General features: G+C 34.8%; 1 protein-coding gene across 1 annotated transcript in view; it reads left to right on the forward strand.

Annotated features, from left to right (window-relative positions):
- The window catches only part of sptbn5 (spectrin, beta, non-erythrocytic 5), a 117,958-nt gene that overhangs the window by 13,046 nt on the left and 81,661 nt on the right, over positions 1 to 23,251 (forward strand). The gene's annotated exons all lie outside the window — the stretch shown is intronic.

Genomic DNA, 23,251 nt, shown 5'->3' on the forward strand with positions numbered 1-23,251 from the left:
CCTAGAAACTCCATTCAAACTTTAAAATGTTCTCAGATTATTGGGCTATTCCTCTATGATTCAGCTTTTTCAGATCTTCTACCGTTTTAATCTTATCACTCTTTAAGTTTTCAGTTGCAAAATTGTGATTTTTCAGAAAATACATGCGTTGTTATGGTTGCTATGCAATTAACTCAGAGTGGACACTCATCCATTCTGAATTTTCTCTTCATGTTTCAACAACTTCTTGCTACTTGTCCAATTTCCACTCAAGCTCCACAAATTATACATCAAAACGTAGGTATTTTTGCTGGCTTTCAGAAAATGTCACTATCATTCTTGTGGGACTTATAGATTTTTTGCAAATCTCCTCAGAGCAACACAAAGTCTGAAAACTCTCCATAGAAAGTCAATGGAGAGTTTGTTCAAAATCACCGCTGGATTTCTCTAATGAGAGGCATTTTCAAATTGTCATATCTCCTTAATGAAACAAAGTCGAGACATGAGGCTTGTGCAAATATATCTTCAGACACTCCTGATGCTCACAATTCAAGAAGTTTTTTCTCACCTATTACCGTTCTGAGATGAGTTACACTTGTTTGAGGGTAGGAAATTCATCCTTCGCTCAGATTTCTTCAGATTTCAAACTCTGGAAATGAGGCACTTTTTTCTCTCGTCATATCTTTTTGATGGATTGCAACAGAGCCCTGAAAATTTTCATGACTGTTCACCAAAGCCTGCTGTTTCTTACGGTAAAAGAATGATTTTGATGCTCCATATAGATTTAGAGTTACCAAAGGTTGTTTGAGGGCAAGTCAAGGCAGTTTTTGCTTCGCTTCTACTCAGTTACAGTGTATTACAAGTCATATATCTTTAATAATTTATATTTTATCTCTGAAATATGAAGACCTGCAGATTCCCCCATCTCTTCTGAACAAAACGATGTCAGAATGATCGTTCTAGCCCCCACGGTTAAGAAATTATGGCCATTTGTTCGAGGGGAATCCTGAATGTGAGAAATACACTGAAGAAAACTCGCACCTCTCTCTGTGTCTGTGTGTGTAAGGGCTGATTACAGCAGGTGCAGCCAATTTAACTGACCTAGATATGCTAAGCCCAGACTCTTAACAGCTCTTATTCACTTTACTCTCTGTGTATGTGTGTGTGTATCAGTATTTCTACTATGTTAAAGTATTACTCCTCAATCATAGTATTTCTGCTAAATCAAAGATATACTACATCTTAGTACTTCTGCTCAATCATAGTATTTCTGTTAAATCATAGTATTTTTGCCAAATCATGGTATTTGTGCCAAATCAGAATATTTCTGTTATGTTATACTATTACTACTAAGTGGAGGAATTTCTGTTATGTTATAGTATATGTGCTGGATAAATTGTATATCTACCAAATTATAGCATTTATCCCAAATCACAGTATTTATGCCAAATTACAGTATTTCTGCTAAAAAGCAGAAATGGTACCTTTAAGCAGAAATTTCTGCCAAAAGATAGCATTTATGTTAAAACACAGTATTTCTGCTAAATCATAGTATTTGTACTGAATCATAGTACTTTTGCCATATCATCGTATTTGTGCCAAAGCATTGTATTTGTATGGATTCATAGTATTTCTTCTAAATCACAGTATTTCAATCAAATCTCAGAAGTTGTGGTAAAACGCAGTATTTCTGACAAATCATAGTATTTGTACCCAGTCATAGTATTTGTGCCAAATCATGGTGTTTTTGCCAAATCATGGTATTTGTGCCCAATTACTATTTCTGTTATGTTATAGTATTACTACTAAGTCGTAGAAATTCTGTTATGTTATCGTATATCTGCTGAATATAATATATGTGCCAAATCATAGTATTTATAGCAAATGATAGTTTTTGTGCTAAAACAGAGTATTTCTGCCATATTATAGTATTTATGTAAAAACATAGAATGTCTGCAAAATCATAGTATATCTGTTATTTTTTAGTATTACTCCTCAATCATAGTATTTCTGCTAAATCAAAGTACTTCTACTACATCTTAGTACTTCTGCTCAATCATAGTATTAGTGCTAAATCATAGTATTTTTGCCAAATCATGGTTTTTGTGCCAAAACATAACATTTCTGTTATGTTATAGTATTACTAATAAGTGGAGGAATTTCTGTCATGTTATAGTATATGTGCTGAATACAGTATATCTGCCAAATCATAGTATTTATCTCGAATCATAGTATTTATGCCAAATTACAGTATTTCTGCTAAAAAGCAGAAATAGTACCTTTTAGCAGAAATTTCTGTCAAAAGATATTAGTTATGTTAAAACATAGTATTTCTGCTAAATCATAGTATTTCTGCCAAATCATAGTATTTGTACTAAATCATAGTACTTGTGGCTATTCATAGTACTTGTACCCAATCGTATTATTTCTGCCATATCATCATATTCGTGTCAAATCATGGTATTTTTCTGCCAAATCATGGTATTTGTGCCAAATTATAGCATTTGTGCCCAATTAAAATTTCTATTATGTTATAGAATTACTACTAAGTCGTAGAATTTCGGTGATGTTATAGTATATCTGCTGAATATAGTATGTGTGCCAAATCATAGTATTTATAGCAAATCATAGTATTTGTGCTAAAACATAGTATTTCTGCTCAATTGTAGTATTTGTGCAAAAACATAGAATGTCTGCAAATCACAGTATATCTGTTATGTTATAGTATTACTACTAAGGCATAGTATTTCTACCAAATCATAGTATTCCTTCAAAATCATAGTATTACTGCAATTTTATAGTATTTGAGCGAAATCGTAGTGTTCGTGCAAAAACATACTATGTCTGCTAAATCATAGTATATCTGTTATGTTATAGTATTACTACTAAGGCATAGTATTTCTACCTAATCATAGTATTCCTTCAAAATCATAGTATTACTGCAATTTCATAGTATTTGAGCAAAATTGTAGTGTTCGTGCAAAAACATACTATGTCTGCAAAATCACAGTATATCTGTTATGTTATAGTATTACTACTAAGTCGTAGAATTTCTGTTATGTTATAATATATCTGCTGAATATAGTATATGTGCCAAATCATAGTATTTATAGCAAATCATAGTATTTGTGCTAAAACGTAGTATTTGTGCGCAATTGTAGTATTTGTGCAAAAACATACCTATGCAAAATCACAGTATATCTGTTATGTTATAGTATTACTACTAAGGCATAGTATTTCTGCCAAATCATAGTATTCCTTCAAAATCATAGTATTACTGCAATTTTATAGTATTTGAGCGAAATCGTAGTGTTCGTGCAAAAACATACTATGTCTGCAAAATCACAGTATATCTGTTATGTTAAAGTATTACTACTAAGGCATAGTATTTCTACCAAATCATAGTATTCCTTCAAAATCATAGTACTTGTGCCTATTCATAGTATTCATACCCTATCATAGTATTTCTGCCAAATCATGGTATTTTTTTGCCAAATCATGGTATTTGTGCCAAGTTATAGTATTTATGCCCAAGTAAAATTTCTGTTATGTTATAGTATTACTACTAAGTCGTAGAATTTCTGTTATGTTATAATATATCTGCTGAATATAGTATATGTGCCAAATCATAGTATTTATAGCAAATCATAGTATTTGTGCTAAAACATAGTATATCTGCCCAATTGTAGTATTTGTGCAAAAACATACTTATGCAAAATCACAGTATATCTGTTATGTTATAGTATTACTACTAAGACATAGTGTTTCTACCAAATCATAGTATTCCTTCAAAATCATAGTATTACTGCAATTTCATAGTATTTGAGCAAAATCGTTGTATTTTTGCAAAAACATAGAATGTCTGCAAAATCACAGTATATCTGTTATGTTATAGTATTACTACTAAGGCATAGTATTTCTACCAAATCATAGTATTCCTTCAAAATCATAGTATTACTGCAATTTCATAGTATTTGAGCAAAATCGTAGTATTTGTGCAAAAACATAGAATGTCTGCAAAATCACAGTATATCTGTTATGTTAAAGTATTACTACTAAGTCACAGTATTTCAGCCAATTCGTAGTATTTGTACTAAATCATGATACTTGTGCCAAATCATAGTATTTTTTGCAAATCATAGTATTCGAACCAAAACATAGTATTTGTACGAAGTCATAGTATGTCTTCTAAATCATAGTATTTCAATACAATCTCAGTAGTTGTGCTAAAACCCAGTATTATTGCCAAATCATAGTATTTGTACTGAAACATAGTATTTCTGCCCAATCATATTATTTGTACTAAATCATAGTACTTGTGCCAAATCATAGTATTTCTGCCATATTGTGCTAGTTGTGCAAAAACATAGACTGTCTGCAAAATCATAGTATATCTATTATGTTATAGTATTACTACTAAGTCGTAGACTTTCTGTTTTGTTATAGTATATGTGCTGAATATAGTATATGTGCCAAATCATAGTATTTATAGCAAATCATAGTATTTGTGCTAAAACATAGTATACTGCCACATTATAGTATTTGTGTAAAACCAGAATGTCTGCAAAATCATTATATATCTGTGATGTTATAGTATTACTACTAAGGCATAGTATTTCTTCAAAATTATAGTATTTTTGCAGAAACATTGTACTTCTGGTAAATCATAGTATTTCTACTAAATAATAGTATTTCTGTCAAATCATAGTATTTGTGCCAAAATATTGTATTTGTACAAAGTCATAATATTTCTTCTAAATCATAGTATTTCAATCAAATCTCAGGAGTTGTGCTAAAACGCAGTATTATTGCCAAATCATAGTATTTGTACCCAAACATATCAGTTCAACTTATTTAACTCTTCTCAACAGCCCAACACCTCTTCTTCACCCCGTTTCTGCAGAATTGTTAGTTTTTTCACCCCTTTTCAGCACAAATCCCAGCTTTTTCAGGTGTTTTCAACAGAAATCTCTTTTTTAGCAGACATTCTGCTGATTCACCTGTTTTCAGTGCAACGTTCTACTTCTTTACCTCTTTTCAGTAGAAATTCTGCTGATTCACCTATTTTAAACAGAATTTTCAGCCTTTCACCTCTTATCAATACAAATCTCAGTATCTTCTGCTCATTTCAGAGGAAACCTTTTCACCTCTCCTCTTTTCAGTACAAATTTGAACTTCTGTACCCCTTTGAAGCAGAATCTTTGCCTTTTCACCTCTTTTCAGCAGAAGTTTCTGTTTTTTCACTTGTTTTCAGCATAATTTTTCAGTTTCTTTACTGCCATACAATTTTTGCAGGTTTTCATCTTTTTCAGTCATTTTCAGCAGACAGCTTAAGCGTTCCGGCATCCACACAGCATTTTCGCAGGAAATGCAAATTTTTCTAGTTCTTTATTGTGTGGATGCCCTCAAAGGGCTTCCACACTATTGAGTTCCTGTTTCTCTTTATTCTTTATTGTGTGGATGCCCTAAAAGGGCTTCTACACTATTGAGTTCCTGTTTCTCTTTATTGTGTGGATGCTTTAAGCATCCACACTATTGTTTTTCTGTTTCTCTTTATTCTTTATCTCTACTTTATTTTAGTTGCTCCGTACACTTTTTGGTACTTAACTACTTCCACAATTTTCAGCCGATTTTCTCCATTCAAATTTTAAACTATTCTGCTATTTCTGCTAATGTATGCTATATCTTTTGGTATTTTTCACTATTGTACTTTTTAAAATATTACACTTTTTTCCTTTAATTTGTCCCATTGAAATGAATGGGAAACTTCCGCAATTCTGCTAAAACTTGCTTGTTTTTGAAACTTAACTACTTCCTCATACGTTCACGTAGAACAACCATTCAAACTTTAAAATGCTCACAAATTATTGGGCTATTCAGGTATAAATCAGCTTTTTCAAATCTTTTACTGTTTTACTTTTATCCCTCTTAAAGTTTTGAGTTGCAAAATTGTGATTTTTCACAAAATACATGCGTTGTTATGGTTGCTATGCACTTGGCTTCCAGTGTGCCACTGTAGGTTTCGCAGTCTTCTCTTCATGTCCGAACAACTTCTTGCTACTTGCTCAATTTTCACTCAATTTCCACAATTTATACATCAAAACGTAGGTATTTTTGCTGGCTTTCAGAAAATGTCACCATCATTGTTGTGAGATTTATAGAATTTTGGCAAATCTCCTCAGACCAACACAAAGTTGGAAAACTCTCCATAGAAAGTCAATGGAGAGTTTGTTCAAAATCACCGCTTGATTTCTGTAATGAGAGGCATATTCGAATCGTCATATCTCCTCAACGAAGCGAAGTTAAAACATGAGGCTTGTCCCAGTATATCTTCAGACACTCCTGACGCTCACAATTCAAGAATTTTTTTCTCACCTATTACCGTTCTGAGATAAGTTAGACTTGTTTGAGGGTAGGAAATTTGTTCTTCGCTCAGATTTCTTCAGATTTCAAACTCTGGAAATGAGGCAATTTTTTCTCTCGTCATATCTTTTTTTTGGATTTCCACAGAGACCTGAAAATTTCCATGACTGTTCACCAAAGCCTGCTGTCTCTTACGGTGAAAGAATGATATTGATACTCCAAATAGATTTAGAGTTACAAAGCGTTGTTTGAGGGGAAGTCAAGGCAGTTTTTGCTTCGCCTCTACTCAGTTATGGTGCATTAGACGTCAAATATCTTTAATAATTCATATTTTAATGATAAATTGTCAACACTTGAAGATTCCCCCATCTCTTCTAAACAAAACGGTGTAAGAATGACCGTTCTAGCCCCTACGGTTAGGAAATTATGGTCATTTGTTTGAGGGGAGTCGTCACTATGAGAAATAGACTGCAAAAATCCTGTGTCTCTCTGTGCTGCGTGCACCTGTTTTGGCGGGAAAAAGTACACAGCCTCTCTGATTGGTGGATTCAAATTCAGCAGCTCCCACGCTGCTTGACTGACCTAGAAACTTACTTCTCTCTCCCTGTGTGTGTGTGTGTATGTGTGTGTGTGTGTTTGTGTGTGTGTGTGTGTGTGTGTGTGTGACAGAGAGAGAGAGAGAGAGAGAGCCTTTTTATGGGATGATCTCATTGTAAGATTCAAATTCAATATATTTAGACTGGTTGACTGAATTGGATCTTGTGTGTGTCTCTCTGTGCATGTGTGTTTCCATATGTGTTCATATTTGTGATTGTGTGGCTGTTACATATTTTTGTGCTGATTTTTTTCATTTAACAAGTATATTTGAGGGACCCTTAGCATGTTCAGCATTTTTTCAGCTGTCCATTTTGCTTTTCCAATTTTTCTGTTTAAGTTATTACTATTGTGCTAAATCATACTATTTGTGCTATTTTATAAGATTTGTGCTAAATATAGTATTTCTGCCAAATATAATATTTCTGATTAATTATAGTTTTTCTACCAAATCATAGTACAGTATTTTTGCTTTTTATACTATTTGTGCTTAATATAGTATTTCTGCTTTTTATAGGATTTGTGCTTAATATAGTATTTCTGCTTTTTATAGGATTTGTGCTTAATATAGTATTTCTGCTTTTTATAGGATTTGTGCTTAATATAGTATTTCTGCTTTTTATAGTATTTTTGCTTAATATAGTATTTCTGCTTTTTATAGGATTTGTGCTTAATATAGTATTTCTGCTTTTTATAGGATTTGTGCTTAATATAGTATTTCGACTAAATGTAGTATTTATGCTTAATCATACTATTTCTATATATTTCTGCCAGGTCCCCAGGCAGCCAATCCTCTGTGAGGACTGAGACATTCAAATTTACAAATCAGGGCCTGCACGGCTTCCCAGCCAGCCAATCATATCCGAGGCCTGAGGCATTCAAATTTGCATATTGGGGCCTTCACGGCTTGTAAGCCAACCAGTCATCCATGTCATATATCTCTAAAAATTCATATTTTAATGATAAATTGTCAACAGTTGAAGATTCCCCCATCTCTTCTAAACAAAACAGTGTAAGAATAACCGTTCTAGCCCCTACGGTTAGGAAATTATGGTCATTTGTTTGAGGGGAATCCTCACTATGAGAAATAGACTGCAAAAATCCTGTCTCTGTGCTGCGTGTGGGCACCTGTTTTGGCGGGAAAAAGTACACAGCCTCTCTGATTGGTGGATTCATATTCGGCAGCTCCCAGGCTGCTTGACTGACCTAGAAACTTGCTTCTCTCTCCCTGTGTGTGTGTGTGTGTGTGTGTGTGTGTGTGTGTGTGTGTGTGAGAGAGAGAGAGAGAGAGAGAAAGACCCTCTTTAGGGCAGCATCTCATTGTTTGATAAAAATATAATATATTCAGAATGGTTGACTGGCATAGACCCTGTGTGTGTGTGTCTCTCTGTACATTTCTGTATTTATTTATTTGTATTTCTTTTTTCCCCACAGGTGAACAATAATTAGTTTTGAGAGAGCTTAACCATGTTCCCTTTTTTTTCAGCTTGTCATTTTACTTTTCCAGTATTTTCACTTAAGTTATTACTATTCTGCTCAATCATAGTATTTGTTCTAAATCATTGTTATTATGCTATATTGTAGTATTTATGCTAAATCATAGTATTTCTACTATATTATATTTTTCTTTCTAAATATAGTATTTCTGCTATATAATTGTATTTCTGCTATGTTATAATATTTGTGCTAAACTAGAGTATTTGTGCTGAAACATAGTATTAATTTAAAATTACAATATTCATAGATCATCACAGTGTCTCTGGTAAATCACAGTATTTCTGCTATGTTGTACTATTTTTCTAAATCATAGTGTTTCCGTAATGTTTAAGTATTTTTGGCTAAATATATTCTTTCTGTTATCTTATACTATTTCTCCTAAATTCTTGTATTTTTGAGAAGTTATCATGTTTCTGGTAAGTTACAATATTTCTGCTAAGTTCTGCTATGCTATTGTATTTCTGCCAAGTATTATGTTTCCTCTAAGATGTTGCAGTTCTGTTAAGTTATAACATTTTAGCAAAGTTCTTTTGCTTCTGCAAAGTTTTTACAATTTCTGCAACTTTTCAGCTTTTTCAGCTAGTTTTTGCAGACAGCTTCAGCTTTAAAGCATCCACACTGCATTTTCGCAGGAAATGCAAATTTTTCTAGTTGTGTGGATGCCCTAAAAGGGCTTCCACAGTATTGAGTTCCTGTTTCTCTTTATTGTGTGGATGCTTTAAACATCCACACTATTGTTTTCCTGTTTCTCTTTATTCTTTATCTCTACTTTATTTTAGTTGCTCCGTACATTTTTTGGCACTTAACTACTTCCACAATTTTCAGCCGATTTTCTCCATTCAAATTTTAAACTATTCTGCTATTTCTGCTAATGTACGCTATATCTTTTGGTATTTTTCACTATTATACTTTTTAAAATATTACATTTTTTTCCTTTAATTTGTCCCATTGAAATGAATGGGAAACTTCCGCAATTCTGCTAAAACTTGCTTGTTTTTGAAACTTAACTACTTCCTCATATTTTCACGTAGAACAACCATTCAAACTTTAAAATGCTCACAAATTATTGGGCTATTCAGGTATAAATCAGCTTTTTCAAATCTTTTACTGTTTTACTTTTATCCCTCTTAAAGTTTTGAGTTGCAAAATTGTGATTTTTCACAAAATACATGCGTTGTTATGGTTGCTATGCACTTGGCTTCCAGTGTGCCACTGTAGGTTTCGCAGTCTTCTCTTCATGTCCGAACAACTTCTTGCTACTTGCTCAATTTTCACTCAATTTCCACAATTTATACATCAAAACGTAGGTATTTTTGCTGGCTTTCAGAAAATGTCACCATCATTGTTGTGAGATTTATAGAATTTTGGCAAATCTCCTCAGACCAACACAAAGTTGGAAAACTCTCCATAGAAAGTCAATGGAGAGTTTGTTCAAAATCACCGCTTGATTTCTGTAATGAGAGGCATATTCGAATCGTCATATCTCCTCAACGAAGCGAAGTTAAAACATGAGGCTTGTCCCAGTATATCTTCAGACACTCCTGACGCTCACAATTCAAGAATTTTTTTCTCACCTATTACCGTTCTGAGATAAGTTAGACTTGTTTGAGGGTAGGAAATTCGTCCTTCGCTCAGATTTCTTCAGATTTCAAACTCTGGAAATGAGGCAATTTTTTCTCTCGTCATATCTTTTTTTTGGATTTCCACAGAGACCTGAAAATTTCCATGACTGTTCACCAAAGCCTGCTGTCTCTTACGGTGAAAGAATGATATCGATACTCCAAATAGATTTAGAGTTACAAAGCGTTGTTTGAGGGGAAGTCAAGGCAGTTTTTGCTTCGCCTCTACTCAGTTATGGTGCATTAGACGTCAAATATCTTTAATAATTCATATTTTAATGATAAATTGTCAACACTTGAAGATTCCCCCATCTCTTCTAAACAAAACGGTGTAAGAATGACCGTTCTAGCCCCTACGGTTAGGAAATTATGGTCATTTGTTTGAGGGGAGTCGTCACTATGAGAAATAGACTGCAAAAATCCTGTGTCTCTCTGTGCTGCGTGCACCTGTTTTGGCGGGAAAAAGTACACAGCCTCTCTGATTAGTGGATTCAAATTCAGCAACTCCCAGGCTGCTTGACTGACCTAGAAACTTACTTCTCTCTCCCTGTGTGTGTGTGTGTGTGTGTGTGTGTGTGTGTGTGTGTGTGTGTGTGTGTGTGTGTGACAGAGAGAGAGAGAGAGAGAGAGAGAGAGAGAGAGCCTTTTTATGGGATGATCTCATTGTAAGATTCAAATTCAATATATTTAGACTGGTTGACTGAATTGGATCTTGTGTGTGTCTCTCTGTGCATGTGTGTTTCCATATGTGTTCATATTTGTGATTGTGTGGCTGTTACATATTTTTGTGCTGATTTTTTTCATTTAACAAGTATATTTGAGGGACCCTTAGCATGTTCAGGATTTTTTCAGCTGTCCATTTTGCTTTTCCAATTTTTCTATTTAAGTTATTACTATTGTGCTAAGTCATAGCATTTCTGCTGCTTTTCAGTATTTGTGCTAAATACAGCATTTCTGCTAAATCATACTATTTCTGCTATTTTATGAGATTTCTGCTAAATACAGAATTTCTGCTAAATCACACTATTTCTGCTACTTGATAAGATTTGTGCTAAATATAGTATTTCTGCTAAAAATAGTATTTCTGCCAAATATAGTATTTTTGATTAATTATAGTTTTTCTACCAAATCATAGTACAGTTTTACTGCTTTTTATAGGATTTGTACTTAATATAGTATTTCTGCTTAATTATAGTATTTCTGCCATTTTATAGTATTTGTGCAGAAACATAGTATTTCTATATATATCTGCCAGCTCCCCAGGGAGTTAATCCTCTCTGAGGAGTGTAATATTCAAATTTACATATCAGGGCCTGCACGACTTCCCAACCAGCCAATCATATCTGAGGGCTGACACATTCAAATTTGCATATTGGGGCCTGCACGGCTTCCCAGCCAGCCAATCATATCTGAGCCCTGACACATTCAAATTTGCATATTGGAGCCTTCATGGCTTCCCAGCCAGCCAATCATATCTGAGGGCTGAGACATTCAAATTTGCATATTGGGGCCTTCATGGCTTCTAAGCCAACCAATCATCTATGTTATATATCTATAATATTTCATATTTTTATTTTAAATAGTCAACATTTCAAGATTCCCCTAATTCTTCTGAACAAAACGGTCTAAGAATGACCATTTTAGCCCCTACGGTTAGGAATTTATGTTTGTTTGTTTGAGGGGAATCCTGACTATGAGAAATAGACTGCAAAAATCCTGTCTCTCTCTCTGTGTTGCATGTGTAAAAGCCTGCACTTGGTGCACCAGTTTTGGCGGGAAAAAGCACACAGCCTCTCTGATTGGTGGATTCAAATTGAGAAGCTGACAGCTGTTTGACTGACCTAGAATCATGCTGTTAACAGCCCCTGTTCACTTGCTGCTGTGTGTGTGTGTGTGTGTGTGTGTGTGAGAGAGAGAGAGAGAAAGAGAGAGACACACACAAAGACCCTTTTTAGGGTAGCATCTCAATGTTGGATAAACATATAATATATTCAGACTGGTTGACTGGCATAGACCCTGTCTGTGTGTCTCTCTCTGTACATTTGTGTATCCATATTTGATTTTGTGTGTATTTGTTGATTTGTGGATCAATATTTGATTTTGTGTGTATCTGTTGGCTGTTCTTATTTGTTTTTTTCTAAATGTATTTTTATTTTATTTTTTCACAGGTGAACAAAAATTAGTTTTGAGCAAACTTAACCATGTTCCTTTTTATTCAGCTTGTCATTTTACCTTTCCAATATTTTCACTTAAGTTATTACTATTCTGCTCAAGCATACTATCTTTTCTAAATCATTGTAATAAGCTATATTGTACGATTTCTGCTAAATCATAGTATTTCTACTATATTCTACTATATAGTAGGCATCCACACTATTGAGTTCCTGTTTCTCTTTATTCTTTATTCTTCAAGTTGCTCCGTTCTTCGCCGCTTAACTACTTCCGCAGTTTTTGTGCTATTTTCTCAGTTCAAATTTCACGATATTCAGCTATTTGTGCTCATTCGTGCTATAACTTTTTGTACTTTTAACTATTATACTTTTTAAAATATTAAGCTTTTTATGCAATTTTTTTGTCCCATTGAAATGAATGGAAAACTTCCACAATTCTGCTAAAACTTGCTTGTTTTTGAAACTTAACTACTTCCTCATACTTTCACCTAGAAACTCCATTCAATCTTTAAAACGTTCTCAAGTTATTGGGCTATTCCTGAGTGATTCAGCTTTTTCATATCTTCTACCATTTTAATCTTATACCTCTTTAAGTTTTCAGTTGCAAAATTGTGATTTTTCAGAAAATACATGCGTTGCTATGGTTGCTATGCAATTAACTCAGAGTGAGCGCTGGTCTGTTCTGAATTTTCTCTTCATGTCTGAACAACTTCTTGCTACTCGCTCAATTTCCACTCAACCCCCACAAATTATACATCAAAATGTAGGTATTTTTGCTGGCTTTCAGAAAATGTCACTATCACTGCTGTGGAAGTTACAGATTTTTATCAAATTGCCTCAGAGCAACACAAAGTCTTAAAACTCTCCACAGAAAGTCAATGGAGAGTCTGTTCAAAATCAGCGCTCGGACTCTCTAATGAGAGGCATTTTCAAATCGTCATATCTCTTTAACAAAGACAGGACATGAGGCTTGTGCCAGTATACCTTCAGACACTGCTGACACTCACAGTGGAAGCAGTTTTTACAATTATCTTACCGTTGAGCAATGAATTACGTTTGTTTGAGGGGTGGAAATCTGTCCTCCTCTCAGTTTTCAAACTCCGAAAATGGAGCCGTTTCTTCTCTCGTTATATCTCCACGACGGAGGTACAAAGAACAATGAAAACCACACTCAAAGTACATCAAAGTCTGATTCACCCAGTACAAGAATTATGCTGCTAGCCCTCCTAGTTTTTGAGTTACACGACGTTTTGTAACTACAAAAAACAGCGTTTTTCGCCTCTCACCGCGATCTATTTCTGACTGGTCATCAATCTGGTTTTCGGGTGCCCACCTCCTTTCCAGGTGGCGCAATTGGTAATGACACGGCTCTGCAGCCCAAAGGTCGTGGGTTCAAATCCACCTTGGTCAATTTTTTTTTTCACTTCAGATTTATACACTATCACAGACCTGTAATTTATATTGCTGATTTATTACAATTCTGCAAAGTTTTATGATTTTAGCAGCTTTTCTAATATGGACCTCAGATTCTTGTTAACGCTCCATGGCAGAAATACATACAAGTACACAGCCTGATGAAGCAGACAGAAGCAGTACCTCTGATTGGTGAAATTGAGCAGAACCAGGTTGTTCTGCCTCTTTTCAGCAGAAAGTTTGCGTTTTCACCTCTTATCAGCACAAATGTCAGCCACTTCTGCTGTTTTTATCAGAATTTTCAGCTTTTTCACCTTTTTTCAGTTATGTGAGAACCAGTTTGGCTCAATGAGTAGCTGAAAAATTTCAGCCTCTTCTGCTCTTTCAGAAGAATTTCAGCTTTTTCACCTCTTTTCACAACAATTCAGCTTCTTCGGCCCCCCCTGCATATTTTTTCTCTCATCATATCTCTTGGTGGGACAAGAACTGCTTTGGCTCAGTGAGATGAGCAGCTACTGTGATTGCTTCTTTCCGTCTTTTCAGCAGAAATTCTGCTGATTTATCTCTTTTCAGCGCAATGTTCTTCTTCTTTCCATCTTTTCTGCAGAAATTCTGCTGATTCACCTCTTTTCTGCAAATTTTTCAGCTTTTCACTTCTTCTCAGCACAAAACTCAGCAGCTTCTGCTCATTTAGCAAAATTGTCAGTTTCTCCATCTCTTGTGTTTGTCGGAACAAGTTTAGTTCAGTGAGATGAGTAGCTGCCTTGAGAACAGAAGGGCCAGGTTTAAATCCCGGTCATGGGATTTGAACACCTGTTTTCAGCACAAATCTCAGCTTTTTAGCTGTTTTAAGCAGAAACCTGTTTTCAGCAGAGAAACTTTTCTAACTCAATTTCAGCTTTTTCACCCCTTTTCAGCAAAATTTTCAGTTTCCCAGCTTTTTCAGCTATTTTCAGCAAAAACATCTTTTCAGCAGAATTCTGAAAAGAGTTCTGCAGAACACTTTTCAGCAGAAATTCTGCTGATTGAACTCTTTTCAGCAGAATTTTCACCTCTTTTCAGCCCAAATTCTGCTTATTCACCTCTTCTGCAAAATTTTCAGCCTTTTCACCTCTTATTAGCACAAATCTCAGCTGTTTTCAGGAAAAACTCTTTTGAGCAGAAATTCTGCAGATTCATCTCTTTTCAGCACAACTTTCCGCTTCTTTACCTCTTTTCAGCAGAAATTCTGCCTTTTCTCCTCTTATCAGCACAATTCTCAGCAGCTTCTGCTAATTTCAGCAGAATTGTCAGTCTGCCCACCTTTCTCTGTGAGAATGAGTTTGGGGCAGTGAGATGAGTAGCTGCCTTGAGCCACGGAGGGCCAGGTTCCAATCCTGCTCAGGGTGACATTTTTTTTTCACCACCATGCAACTTTTTATCATTTTCATCTTTTCAGCAGACAGCTTCAGCGTTGAGGTATCCACACAGCATTTTTGCAGGAAATGCAAATTTTTCTAGTTCTACTTTATTCTAGTTTCTTCCGTACGTTTTTTGGCGCTTAACTACTCCCTCAGTTTTCAGCCGATTTTCTCCGTTCAAACTCTAAACTATTCTGCTATTTCTGCTAATGATCGCTATATCTTTTGGTGTTTATTACTATTATACTTTTTAAAATATTACACTTTTTTCCTTTAATTTGTCCCATTGAAATGAATGGGAAACTTCCACAATTCTGCTAAAACCTGCTTGCTTTTGAAACTTAACTACTTCCTCATACGTTCACCTAGAAACTCCATTCAAACTTTAAAATGTTCTCTAGTTATTGGGCTATTCATGTCTGATTCAGCTTTTTCAGATCTTCTACCGTTATCATCTTATCTGTCTTTAAGTTTCCAGTTGCAAAATTGTGATTTTTCAGAAAATACATGCGTTGTTATGGTTGCTATGCAATTAACTCACAGTGAGGACTGGTCCGTTTTGAATTTTCTCTTCTTGTCTAAACAACTTCTTGCTACTCGCCCACTTCCACCCAACCCTCACAAATTATACATCAAAACGTAGGTATTTTTGCTGGCTTTCACAAAATGTCACTATCATTCTTGTGGGATTTACACATTTTTTGCAAATCTCCTCAGAGCAACACAAAGTCTGAAAACTCTCCATAGAAAGTCAATGGAGAGTTTGTTCAAAATCAGCGCTGGATTTCTCTAATGAGAGGCATTTTCAAATCGTCATATCTCCTTAACAAAACAAAGTTGAGACATGAGGCTTGTGCCAATATATCTTCAGACATCCCTGATGCTCACAATTCAAGAATTTTTTCCTCACCTATTACCGTTTGGCCATGAATTACACTTGTTTGAGGATAGGAAATTTGTCCCTCGCTCAGATCTGTTCAGATTTCAAACTCTGGAAATGAGGCACTTTTTTCTCTCGTCAGATCTTTTTGATGGATTTCAACAGAGACCTGAAAATTTCCATGACTGTTCACCAAAGCCTGCTGTTTCTTACAGTGAAAGAATGATTTTGATGCTCCATATAGATTTAGAGTTACAAAACGTTGTTTGAGGGCAAGTCAACGCAGTTTTGCTTTGCCTCTACTCAGTTACAGTGTATTACAAGTCATATATCTTCAATAATTTATATTTTATCTCTGAATTATGAAGACCTGCAGATTTCCCCATCTCTTCTGAACAAAACGGTGTCAGAATGACCGTTCTAGCTCCTACGGTTAGGAAATTATGGCCATTTGTTCGAGGGGAATCCTGAATGTGAGAAATACACTGAAGAAAACCCATAGCTCTCTCTGTCTGTGTGTGTAAGTGCTGATTATAGCAGGTGCAGCTAATTTAGCTGACCTAGCTATACCAAGCCCAGACTCTTAACAGCCCCTGTACACTTTGCTCTCTCTGTATGTGTGTGTGAGTATCAATATTTCTCCCATGTTAAAGTATTACTCCTCCATAATAGTATTTGTGCTAAATCAAAGTACTTCTACTACATCTTAGTACTTCTGCTCAATCATAGTATTTCTGCTAAATCATAGTATTTTTGAAAAATCATGGTATTTGTGCCAAATCATGGTTTTGGGACAAAACCATAATATTTATTTTATGTTATAGTATTACTACTAAGTGGAGGAATGTCTGTTATGTTATAGTATATTTGCTGAATATAGTATATCTGCCAAATCATAGTATTTATGCAAAATTACAGTATTTCTGCTAAAAAGTAGAAATAGTACCTTTTAGTAGAAATTTCTGTCAAAAGATATTAGTTATGTTAAAACATAGTATTTCTGCCAAATCATAGTATTTGTGCCAAATCATAGTATTTGTACTAAGTCATAGTACTTGTGCCAAATCATAGTATTTGTACCCAATCATAGTATTTCTGCCATATCATCGTATTTGTGCCAAATCATGGTATTTTTTTGCCAAATCATGGTATTTGTACTAAGTCATAGTACTTGTGCCAAATCATAGTATTTGTACCCAATCATAGTATTTCTGCCATATCATTGTATTTGTGCCAAATCATGGTATTTTTTTGCCAAATCATGGTATTTGTGCCAAATCATGTTATTTGTGCCCAATTAAAATTTCTGTTATGTTATAGTATATCTGCTGATTATAGTATATGTGCCAAATCATAGTATTTATAGCAAATCATAGTATTTGAGCCTAAACATAGTATTTCTGCCAAATTGTAGTATTTGTGCAAAAACATAGAATGTCTGCAAAATCACAGTATATCTGTTATGTTATAGCATTACTACTAAGGCATAGTATTTCTACCAAATCATAGTATTCCTTCAAAATCATAGTATTACTGCAATTTCATAGTATTTGAGCAAAATCGTAGTATTTGTGCAAAAACATACAATGTCTGCAAAATCACAGTATATCTGTTATGTTATAGTATTACTACTAAGGCATAGTATTTCTACCAAATCATAGTATTCCTTCAAAATCATAGTATTACTGCAATTTTATAGTATTTGAGCAAAATCATAGTATTTGTGCAAAAACATAGAATGTGTGCAAAATCACAGTATATCTGTTATGTTATAGTATTACTACTAAGGCATAGTATTTCTGGTAAATCATAGTATTTCAACTAAATAATAGTATTTCTGCCAAATCATAGTATTTGTTTCAAATCATAGCATCTGAACCAAATCATATTATTTGTGCCAAATTATAATATTTGTACCCAATCATAGTATTTGTGCCATATCATCGCATTTGTCAGTTCAACTTATTTAAGTCTTCTCAACAGCCCAACACCTCTTCTTCACCCCGTTTCAGCAGAATTGTGAGTTTTTTCACCCCTTTTCAGCACAAATCCCAGATTTTTCAGGTGTTTTCAACAGAAATCTCTTTTTTACAGACATTCTGCTGATTCACCTGTTTTCAGTGCAACTACTTCTTTACCTCTTTTCAGTAGAAATTCTGCTGATTCACCTATTTTAAGCAGAATTTTCAGCCTTTCACCTCTTATCAATACAAATCTCAGTATCTTCTGCTCATTTCAGAGGAAACCCTTTCACCTCTTTTCAGTACAAATTTGAACTTCTGTACCCCTTTGAAGCAGAATCTTTGCCTTTTCACCTCTTTTCAGCAAAAGTTTCTGTTTTTTTCACTTGTTTTCAGCATAATTTTTCAGTTTCTTTACTGCCATACAATTTTTGCAGCTTTTCATCTTTTTCAGTCATTTTCAGCAGACAGCTTCAGCGTTCCGGCATCCACACAGCATTTTCACAGGAAATGCAAATTTTTCTAGTTAGTGTGAATGCTTGTAAAAGCATTCACAGTATTGTTGTTGTAATCTTTATTATTAGTGTGAATGCTTGTAAAAGCATTCACAGTATTGTTCTTCTATTCTTTATTATTATTTCACATTCCGTACGTTTTTTGGACGCTAACTCCTTCAAAACCGTTCAACTTAGAAAAACCATTCAAACACCGTTAGATTCCTCTTCTTTTGGAATGGTGTGCTTCTATTTTTCTCATTTTTAACATTTATATTTTTAATTTTATTCAACTTTTTTCAACAAAAATTTCCCATGTATTTCAATGGGGAGACCCTTCAAATTCTCATTCAACTTACTCATTTTTAAACTGTATCTACTTCCACATACGTTGACGTAGATCCACCATTCAAACTTTAAGACGAAGACAAGACATTCAACTATTCAACTTGTATTTATCTTTTCGATATCTATTATAATTTTTTTTCAGTTCCAGTTTAAGTTTCGTGATGTTTTTTCAGCCGTTTCAGAGTTTATAATGGGTGTGTATGGGACGGAATGTTGGGGCTAGAGTGAGACAGCTCAACTGCTAGAGTGAGAGGAGCAAAAAAATTAATCTTAAAATATTTTTTAAAACTGCTGCTGTGTCCGCAGCGTTTGCTCTACAGGTATGATTTTACCCTCAAAACGTAGCCATCGCTGTCCTCTTTCATCCAATGTGTTTACTATTGTACTAGGTGTTATGGTTCTTTCATAAATGTCACCAAAGCACAGCCTCCTCCCTCCAACTCCTCCATAGACTCTAATGTTAAAATGGCTCAGAAGGTTCGTTTGAAAATCAGAAGAGCATGGTGTTTTTACACTGTCACCACGTCCATATAATAAACTCCACAGGCATGAAAACTGAGAATTAGGTAGACTGGACATTGCTGCCGCTCACGGTGAAAGAATTTCGTCAATAGGACCTGTACTTTTCATTTGGGAGCGATTTGTTTCAACCTGACTTTTCTGTTCATTTTAAGCAGCAAAAGTGAGGTGCATGTCTGTGTGCGTGTGTACTGAGCCATTGGGTGCAGTTACTATAGCAACCAGGCTCACACCTGCCTGCCTAACGAGCTCTGTCTCTCACTGTGCCAAGATTCATCTTAAACACTTCTCTTTCAACTGCTGCTGTGTCCACAGTGTTTGGTCTACAGCCATCATTTTACCCTCAAAACGAAGCCATCGTTGTTCTCTTTCCAACAGCATGTCTTTCAAAGCTCAGAGATGTAAACCTTTAAAAGTGTGTGGTTCCAAGTGGAGGGATTCACTTTAGTCATTCAGTGATTCAAAGAATATGAACTTTTAATATTCATTCAGATGTTTTCTGACTCTAAATTTTCTGTTCTCATTTCTTAGGTTTTCCAAATTTTAATTTAAAAACTTTTCAGCTATTTTCCAACTTCTTCTGTGTGAACATCAGCTTTCAAAAGTTCTGCACTTTTGTTTTCAGGTTAAAAACTCTGTATTTTCCAGCTCATTCAACATTTTTATTTTTAACTTAAAATTCAGCAATTAATTCATTTCAGTGCATACATTCAGATTCAAGCATTCACACTGCAGTTTCTTCAGAAAATGCACTTTCTAGTTCTTCTATTTTATTATTTTTATATATTCCGTACGTTTTTTGTACTCTATCTCCTTCAAAACCGTTCAACTTAGAAAAACCATTCAAACACCGTTAGATTCCTCTTCTTTAGGACATGACTGCTTCTACTTTTCTCATTTTTAACATTTATATTTTTAATTTTATTCAACTTTTTTCAACAAAAATTTCCCATGTATTTCAATGGGGAGACCTTTCAAATTCTCATTCAACTTACTCATTTTCAAACTGTATCTACTTCCACATACGTTGACATAGAGCCACCATTCAAACTTTAAAACGAAGACAAGACATTCAACTATTTAACTTGTATTTATCTTTTCAATATCTATTATACTTTTTCTTCAGTTCCAGTTTAAGTTTCATGATGTTTTTTCACCCGTTTCAGAGTTTATAATGGGTGTGTATGGGACGGAATGTTGGGGCTAGAGTGAGACAGCTCAACTGGTAGAGTGAGAGTAGCAAAAAAATTAATCTTAAAATCTTTTTTAAAACTGCTGCTGTGTCCGCGGCGTTTGCTCTACAGGTCTGATTTTACCCTCAAAACGTAGCCATCGCTGTCCTCTTTCATCCAATGTGTTTACTATTGTACTAGGTGTTATGGTTCTTTCATAAATGTCACCAATGCACAGCGTACTCCCTCCAACTCCTCCATAGACTCTAATGTTAAAATGGCTCAGAAGGTTCGTTTGAAAATCAGAAGAGCATGGTGTTTTTACACTGTCACCACGTCCATATAATAAACTCCACAGGCATGAAAACTGAGAATTTGGTAGACTGGACATTGCTGGCGCTCACGGTGAAAGAATTTTGTCAATACGACATGTACTTTTCATTTGGGAGCGATTTGTTTGGGGCTGACTTTTCAGTTCATTTTAAGCAGCAAAAGTGAGGTGCATGTCTGTGTGCGTGTGTATGGAGCCATTGGGTGCAGTCACTATAGCAACCAGGCTCACACCTGCCTGCTTAACGAGCTCTGTCTCTTACTCTGCCAAGATTCATCTTAAACACTTCTCTTTCAACTGCTGCTGTGTCCACAGTGTTTGGTCTACAGCCATCATTTTACCCTCAAAACGAAGACCTCGATGTTCTCTTTCCAACACTGTGTCTTTCAAAGCTCAGACATTTAAAATTTTTAAACTGTGTGGATCCAAGTGGAGGAATCACATTTTAGTCATTCAGTGATTCAAAGAATATGAACTTTTAATATTCATTCAGATGTTTTCTGAGTCTAAATTTTCTTTTCTCATTTCTAAGGTTTTTCTAATTTACATTTAAAACATTTTCAGCTTTTTTCCAACTTGTTCTTCTGTGTAAACGTCAGCTTTTAGCACTTCAGCACTTTTGTTTTCAGGTTAAAATTTCTGTATTTTTCATCTCATTCCAAATTTTCAACTTAAATTCAGCAATTAATTCATTTCAGTGCATACATTCAGATTCAAGCATTCACACTGCAGTTTCTTCAGAAAATGCACTTTCTAGTCTTTATTATTATTTTCTTTTCCGTACGTTTTTCGATGTCTATCTCCTTCAAAACTGTTCAAGTTAGAAAAACCATTCAAACACCGTTAGATTCCTCTTCTTTTGCACAGGTGTGCTTTTATTTTTCTCATTTTTAACATTTATATTTTTAAAATTATTCAACTTTTTTCAACAAAAATTTCCCATGTATTTCAATGGGGAGACCCTTCAAATTCTCCTTCAACTTACTCCTCTTTCCACTGTATCTACTTCCACATACGTTGACGTAGAGCCACCATTCAAACTTTAAAACGAAGACAAGACATTCAGCTATTCAACTTGTATTTATCTTTTCAATATCTATTATACTTTTTCTTCAGTTCCAGTTTAAGTTTCATGCTTTTTTTCAGCTGTTTCAGAGTTTATAATGGGTGTGTATGGGACGGAATGTTGGGGCTAGAGTGAGACAGCTCAACTGCTAGAGTGAGAGGAGCAAAAAAATTAATCTTAAAATCTTTTTTAAAACTGCTGCTGTGTCCGCGACGTTTGCTCTACAGGTATGATTTTACCCTCAAAACATAGCCATCGCTGTCCTCTTTCATCCAATGTGTTTACTATTGTACTAGGTGTTACGGTTATTTCATAAATGTCACCAATGCACAGCCTCCTCCCTCCAACTGTTCCATAGACGTATGTTATTTTAACGTATGTTAAAATGGATCAGAAGGTTCGTTTGAAAATCAGAAGAGCATGGTGTCTTTCCACTGTCACCACGTCCATATAATAAATTCCACAGGCATGAAAACTGAGAATTCAGTAGACTAGACATTGCTGTCGCTCACGGTGAAAGAATTTTGTCAATACGACTTGTACTTTTCATTTGGGAACGATTTGTTTCGGCCTAACTTTTCTGTTCATTTTAAGCAGCAAAAGTGAGGTGCATGTCTGTGCGTGTGTATGGAGCCATTGGGTGCAGTCACTATAGCAACCAGGCTCACACCTGCCTGCTTAACAGCTCTCTCTCACTGTGCCAAGATTCATCTTAAACACTTCTCTTTCAACTGCTGCTGTGTCCACAGTGTTTGCTCTACAGCCATCATTTTACCCTCAAAACGTCGCCATCGTTGTTCTCTTTCCAACACCGTGTCTTTCAAAGCTCAGACTTTTAAACTTTTTAAACTGTGTGGATCCAAGTGGAGGGATCACATTTTAGTCATTCAGTGATTCAAAGAATATGAACTTTTAATATTCATTCAGATGTTTTCTGAGTCTAAATTTTCTTTTCTCATTTCTTAGGTATTTCTAATTTACTAATTTTTCTAATTGGGGGGATCACATTTTAGTCATTCAGTGATTCAAAGAATATGAACTTTTAATATTCATTCAGATGTTTTCTGACTCTAAATTTTCTTTTCTCATTTCTTAGGTATTTCTAATTTACTAATTTTTCTAATTGGGGGGATCACATTTTAGTCATTCAGTGATTCAAAGAATATGAACTTTTAATATTCATTCAGATGTTTTCTGACTCTAAATTTTCTTTCCTCATTTCTTAGGTTTTTCTAATTGACATTTTAAACATTTTCAACTATTTTCCAACTTCTTCTGTGTGGATGTCAGCTTTTAGCAGTTCAGCACTTTTGTTTTCAGGTTAAATTCTGTTTTTTCTATCTCATTCAAAATTTTTAACTTACATTCAGCAATTAATTCATTTCAGTGCATACACTGCAGTTTCTTCAGAAAATGCACTTTCTAGTTATCATAATTTTAGTTA

The sequence above is a fragment of the Oreochromis niloticus genome, linkage group LG19 (genome assembly GCF_001858045.2).
Source record: "Oreochromis niloticus isolate F11D_XX linkage group LG19, O_niloticus_UMD_NMBU, whole genome shotgun sequence".
NCBI lineage: Eukaryota > Metazoa > Chordata > Actinopteri > Cichliformes > Cichlidae > Oreochromis > Oreochromis niloticus.